General features: G+C 39.4%; 1 protein-coding gene across 3 annotated transcripts in view; it reads right to left on the bottom strand.

Annotated features, from left to right (window-relative positions):
- bean1 (brain expressed, associated with NEDD4, 1) overlaps positions 1 to 6,840 on the bottom strand; it is a 52,728-nt gene extending 45,888 nt beyond the window's left edge. For 2 of the 3 annotated variants that reach the window (XM_039784812.1, XM_039784811.1), the window contains exon 1: positions 6,236 to 6,840. The gene's annotated coding sequence lies outside the window, so the exon portion shown is untranslated. The remainder of the gene's footprint in view (positions 1 to 6,235) is intronic. The other variant, XM_039784813.1, reaches the window with a different exon arrangement.
- Positions 6,841 to 7,157: the final 317 nt, after the last annotated feature.

Below are 7,157 nucleotides of genomic sequence, written 5' to 3'. Positions count from 1 at the left end.
ATACCCATTAGCAGCATTAGCAGCACCTGTGAGTTTATCATGTGACAGCGAAAACGTGAAAGGCGGAGCAGTACGTCCTGTATGTCCCTTAACGTATTTCAAGATAGCGCATGAATATGGAGCGTCTACCCCAGTTCATGCGAATGCAAATGTAAAATGTCAAGCCAAAAGGAATACTTGGAATTAATGGTGGTGGTAAATATTCATGAAAAAGGACAAGGTTGTGAACGGGCAACACAGATTTTGATAATGAACAACTAAAACCGTTACACACTGGACCTCTAACAATATGAGAAAAAAATACTTTCTCTCAGATTAATTTTTTTCATTGTCGACTTGAATTAGTTTTTTGGGATTTTAAACTTTGCTTCATTGATACCTTTTCTTATCGGATGGTTGGTTTACCAAAGCAAATACCAGCAAGATTTTTAAACATTTTTAAATCTTGGCAATAGATGTCATGATGGGAATACAAGAAAGCAAACTGGACAACACATGACAGCTACAAAGACATTTAACATAAAAAAAAACTCCAACATGCAGCACAATTAGGGTGACCAGACGTCAGAAAATCCAAGCAGTTGTCCCGAATCCCGAATCCCGAATCCTGAATCCCGAAAATTAGAGCAAAGTCTGATAGAACATTCAAAACTGTTCATGGTGATTGAGTCGTCCTGCAGCTAGCTCCCATCGTCACTTGAGTTCATGATTTTAATTATTATTTGTATTTTTGGGTTTACATGACAGACAGTTGAGTTTTTGAATAAAAATCATAAATAATTTTGGTGCGGAGTTTTGAAATTCATGTTAAGTGCAGGCAGCCACGAGAAGGAGTGATTGGATTGGATTTTGCTGATGTTAAAGCGCAGTACTGAAACAAATAAAACAAACACAATGACGTCATTGTGTTTGTTTTATTTGTTTCATAATGACACTTGAGTTCATGATTTTAATAATTTAGTATTTTTCGGGTTTTCTCGTCTCGTCCCAAATTTTACCCATTCTCATCTGGACACCCTAAGCACAATACAACTTACTGCATAATTGAATGCATTTCCAGGAAGAATAAGAGATGGTGTGTTCTGAAGGATTCCGATTTTTATAGACTTGACTGCAGTTTCAAAATGGGAATGATGTCATCTCTCTACGGACTTGCATTGCTTATAGTTGCCAAACTGGAGGCTACTGCCAATTTCTCAAAATTGCATATGAATGTCCTTAGAGGGAGTTGAGATGAAAGGCTTCTAAAAATCCTAACTGGATAGGAAGAGCAGAGTAAATACTATACATACAAATTTCACATGATGCAATCACAGGAACTCCTACTAGTCTGCATGCAAAAGATTTCTGGATCAGACTGCACACATATGATAACAAACAGATGAGTGTATTAAAGTTATTTCTAAGTAGCAAAGGCAGAAGTAGCCGGACATTGCTAAAATGTACGAATTGGCCAGAATGCAGTTTACACCCCCATTTTTGTACAAACAGTCAATCTTTTCCTTTCTTTTATCCAAGCAGGTGATCTTTACCTGACCATTACCAAGTAGTTTTAGTTGCCTAAACTTAATCAAAGCTTAAGCGTAAAGGTAATTTTGTCATGAGGACTTGTTGGACAGATGTGATGAAATGGGAAAGAATGCTATAAAAAAAACAAGCACATTATTTTATAAGTAACATGTCAAGTTGCAACAAAACAGTAACACATTTCTGAGCTGTTACAGCGCTGCTAGCAAAAACCGCTTTAGATACTGTGCAGAGCTTGTAATACTCTAAAGATAAGACAAAGGCAGGCAGGAGAAAAGAAGGAGAGCGTGGGGGACAGGACCAGTCAGAGATAGAGAAACTGAGGGAGTCAGGTATTGCCTGTAGCCCCAGCAGCACTCTCTCATTTCTTCATCTTTCTTTCTGGTATTTCCTCTCTCTGTCGTTTCTCTCTCTTTGCCCCTCTCTCCCTCCTGTCATCCATCTCCTCACAGTTCTCTCTGACAGTCTATTTGGCCCACACAGCCCTATCATCCATTCAACATGTCAGTCCCGGCGACGACACCAATTTCACACTGACTAGTGATTATGGCAGGACCCGCAGTTATAGAGCGTCCACGCTATCGCTAAAAGCCCGTGGGTTCAACTCCCATGACTAGCCGGGTCACAGAGTCGACCCCACAGTGAGAGGTCAGAGGTTCAGTCCGTGTGGAACAGAGTGGAACGGAGTGCTCATCGCCAGTAGTGGAATAACTAAGCACATTAACTCAAGAACGGTACTTCAGTACACATTTGAGGTACTTTTCATGCCCTTTTCTACTTCTACTCCACTACATTTTAGAGGAAAATATTGTACTTTTTACTCCACTACATTCATCTGACAGCTTTAGTTACTAGTTACTTTACAAATTAAGACTTTTGAACAGAAAACACATGTAGTTTATAAAATAGGATGTTTTATTATAAATTAAACTACCTAACAATATATAGGCCTACAAGTCTAGGCAAGGCAGGGCAAGGCAGCTTTATTTGTATAGCACATTTCAGCAACAGGGCAATTCAAAGTGCTTTACATAAAACATTAAAGAGCAGTTAAAAACAATAAAACAATTTAAAACAGATCAAATACAAGAATAAAAGTTACAGTGCAGTATAAGAAATTAACAATTATTTAAAGAAAGGCAGCATAAAAAAAAAGGTCTTCAGCCTTGATGTAAAAGAACTGAGAGTTGCGGCCAACACATTCTCACTCCCATCTCGTAAAATACGGGGACCCTTGGTCAGGTGCCTTTGTCGTTGTTATTGACGCTAAAGGTCTCCTTTAGCGTCATATAACGCGCTTTAACTAAACGCGCATGGTTGGGACTATTGGCGTCACTTTTGACGCAGTTAGGTTCAGGAAAAGGTCGTGGGTGGGCTTACGTTTCGCTTACGAAAGCGGCATCTGTGACACGCGGCAATAACGGGACGGTTAAAGACACACGCGGGACACGATCCCCGGTCTCCTGGGTGAGAGTCCTGTGTTTGACCCATCCAGCACCCCGACCAACCTCCCTACGCTGAATTCCCCCCTTACATACTGCTCGGTTACTACTGTAGTTACTGCTCTCCCCGGTACGTTATACAAACACACTGAAGGGCGCTTTATTTCGTCGCTTCAGACGCGGACAGCTACTGTCCAAACGTCCGTATTTTACGAGTTCAGAGTGAGAACAGGTTGTTGCGGCGGACCTGCAGTTTTCTGAGAGTTTGTTCCAGATATGTGGCGCATAAAACCTGAAGTCCAGCTGAAATGATTAGCCGATTAAACACTTAGCTGATTGACAGAACTGTTATGATCATTTCAAGTTACTAAAACGTGACAATTATTCTGCAAAGTACTTTTACTTTTAATACTTTAAATACATTTTCCTGATGATACTTACATGGTTTTACTTAACTAATGTTTAAAATGCAGGACCTCTACTTGTAATAGAGTATTTTTGCAGTGTGGTATTAGTACTTTTAGTAGTAAACGATCTGAATACTTTTTCCACCACTTCTCATCGCTCGGTACAAGGTTTTATCACGCAATTTTTCTTTATTGTATTTAAGGTACGTTTGAGTCACTAAATGTGTTGGATTTTTTTATACAGGTCATTTCTTTTACAATCTTGATCTTTTCTTAAGGTTTTGGTTATCATGACTCTCAGTGTTAAAATCATTTTACTCAGCAGCTAAGCTCAGTGAGATGTGGGGGCCCGGCTTTGAACAGAGTGGACGAGGTGATCAGTACAAGTTTAAACAAGTTGCCAAGGAAACAAGTATATTTGGAAGTGAAAATATGTGGATCCATTTAATACTGTATGTCCATTTCTATTGTCAGTTGCATTTCCAGTATGTGTGCATAACTAAGTACAACTGTACTTATGGTAGTTATGCACACATACTGAACTTAGAAGTGGCTCTGCAAAATAAAAATGTTAACAACAAACATTTGGGATATTAAAACTTTCATTTCATGTAGTCACATCCTCCGTACTTTTGTACATGTAATTTCTTAGAGAGTATGGCTGTTGCTTTATCCTCCATAATTTATTTGAATGTAAACACAACATTTATTTAGTATATACATACATTTTGTTGAATGTTAACTAAGCTAAAGCCTGCTACATGCACTCCTTACAGTACACTGTTTCCATTGACAGATATAATCTGCACTAAAGATCTCATATATCCAGTTTAAGCTTCATATATCCAGTCTTAGCTTTTTGTACCTCCGCCCAGAGGGTGGTTTGTCTGTCAACAGGATTATGGAAAAAACCCTGGCCCGATTTTAATGAAACTTGGTGGAAGAATGCAACATGGGCCAAGGAAGAACCCATTAACTTTTGAAGCGGATTCGACTCACGGGGCGGAAACACAAATTGTTTTTCACTTTCTGTAACATTGCGAGATAGGGCATGGCCTTGGTCATGCCCTCTCCAAGTGCCCCTTTAGTTATTCAATTTGTTACAATTTAAAGAGTCAAACATGTTGAATAAATCTGTAAGTGAGAGTAGACTGAAGTCAAAGGGCTTTTTGTAGCGTTGACCTTCACAGTTGAGTGGAGAGGGATAGCCACTCAGATAACACATGGAAGGGCTTTGATATCCTCTGGGGAGCCGAGAACTAAGACTGCATGCAGTCCTGATACTGTGAGGCTCTTTAGATCAAACTGTCATCAGATGTCACTGGAAAAAGTCACACATATTAAAACTGGAAATGTGGCTTTTAACACAACAACACAGATGACCCCACTTCCAAGGGAACTGTATATTTTCCTCTTGGCTATCCTATGCATTTTATTTTTCCCATCTAGTTTCTTCAATCCAGTTCATGTATTCTGTTTTTATCTTGGCCCATATGGTCTCATTACATCACCTGCACCTGTTTGGATTTCCTCTATTTTATAGGCCTAAACAACTGTTATATAACACATGCATGTTGATCACTGATAAAGTGACCTACTGTATGACAACATTTGACCTGCACTGTTACTGTTACTGTAGGGTTGTAAGGCTTTTGTACTTCACTGCTAAAACAAGAGAGTTTAAGTGTGTAGGAGGGAAGCCGGGGAGGAAAGATGAGCGAGAGAGAAAGATCCAAAAATCACTATAACTCGCCTACGAAAGCCCTTTAGGGACCGACAGTGTGTTTGTGGTTAGCAATAGTAAATTTGCTTCATGTTACTTTTGCAGTAATTGCCTGTAACGGTACCATTGTGACATTTTTAGATGAACAACACAATGTAGGCTATAGGGAGTTCTTGTTGGATACTGTGTCTGTAAAACACAGTTGTGAGTGTGTTTCTTTGTATTAATATTGACATCCATCATGATTGTCCATCAAATATTGCCCGTAGCTGATGTGATCTGATGACTGCAAAGAACATTCAATACTCCTCAAAGCAATCACTGACCCCCCTCATGTTGTGTATGCATATGCATCCGTCATGCTTCTGCACTCATTTAATCAGGTTGCTCCAGTGGTGGAAGACATGTTTAATAATCCTTTAGGTAAAAGTAGTAGTGCAGAAATCTAAAAAGTACACATTTACAAGTGAAATACTTAAGTTTCTTAAGTAACAGTACTAAAGTATAGTCAGCTAAATGTACTCACAATATCTGTAAAAAGTAAAAGACCTCAATAAGCAAAAGATTGGCTCTTGCCAGTATCAAGTATTGGATTATTAACACTGATGCATTAATGCATAAGCAGCATTTATTTATTTACAGTTAGATAGTTAAATCTGTAAGAATGCATTATCTATTATTGAGCTGATCATGTTTAAAAATAATCTAAAAAGTAACCAGAAATGATGTCAGTCGGATACATTTAGTGGAGTCAAAAATATAATTTAGTGCAGTGGAAGTTGCATAAAATGTACAAATACCTCAAACGTGTACTTGAGTAAATGTAGCCTGTAATTACATACTACCTAAAGTGTTTATTAATATCCTGTTAGTGCACCTACTGGAATATTACATAATAGCATTGTGATACTGTAGGAGTTAAAAAAAAAGAAGATAAGAGGATAATGTCAGCATAAAGTCACTCTTAAGTACCAAAGATATTAACTGCAACCATACCTCCCTATTACTCCCTAATCTAGTGGTGTAGGCTACACTTGTATATTTGTAGTTTTATGAGAGAGAGAGAGAGATAGTTTAGATAGAGATGGAGAGATACAGTAAGAGAGATGGAAAGCGAGATTACAGAAGCTTCTTACCTGCAAAGAAGGTGTAGAAATGTGTCCACGCACAACTAGAAGTCCTTTCATCAGCTCCTTAATGTCGCTTCACATCACTGACAGCAGCAGCAACAACAACACAATGATCCCCCAGTCCTCTCTCTCTCTCTCTCTCTCTCTCTCTCTCTCTCTCCCTCTCTCTCTCTCTCTCTCTCTCTCTCTCGGGACTTGGCCTCACCTCCTCAGAATAGCGCTTCGTTAAACTCTCGGTGATACCCGAGATTTACTCGCACGATGATCAACACTGAGCAGAGAAGCGCTCCGATCGTCCGAGCATCCTCCTCCGAGCGGTCCCGTCCTTAGCCTACAACATCCTCGTCACCATCACTGTCACCACCCTCCAGTCCGCAGATCTTTTATTTATTTGTCTTCTTTCTCTATGAACATTACTCTGTCGATAGCGGTATCGCCATTAGCTCTTATCTGCCTTTTTCCCCCCCCGCATCCTCATCATGTTCGTCTGACTCTGTCCTGTCTCTGTCCCGTGCCTCGTCCCGTGGCTCGGCTCCGCAGCCCAGTAAGTGTGTCATGCTTGGGGAGAGAAGCGCATCATTCAGGACAGACATATTCCGATGGTGAGACAGGAGCCAGGAAATGCCTCACCAAACACAAAAAAACAAAAAAACAAAAAAAACGTGATGCTCTGAGAAACGAGTGCAATGATTGAAATCACCCCAGAGCTACAAGTCACAATGTTAGTGAACTGTGAAAATGACATTAAAATCCCAACAAAACCGATGACACATAAATAAAGTGATGTATGTGTACACAGGTAATAAAGATATGGACAAGGACAACCAAGCTCAACAAAGATAAGTTAAAAAAATAAATAAACATAAAGCTGTTATGCAGGCTACATGTACAAGTAAGTACAAATATGTAGGCTTATATATAAAAAAGC

The sequence above is a fragment of the Perca fluviatilis genome, chromosome 19 (assembly GCF_010015445.1).
Source record: "Perca fluviatilis chromosome 19, GENO_Pfluv_1.0, whole genome shotgun sequence".
In the NCBI taxonomy this organism is placed as follows: domain Eukaryota; kingdom Metazoa; phylum Chordata; class Actinopteri; order Perciformes; family Percidae; genus Perca; species Perca fluviatilis.
Note: the sequence above shows the minus strand (reverse complement) of the source record. Positions and strands in the feature narration are given on the sequence as shown.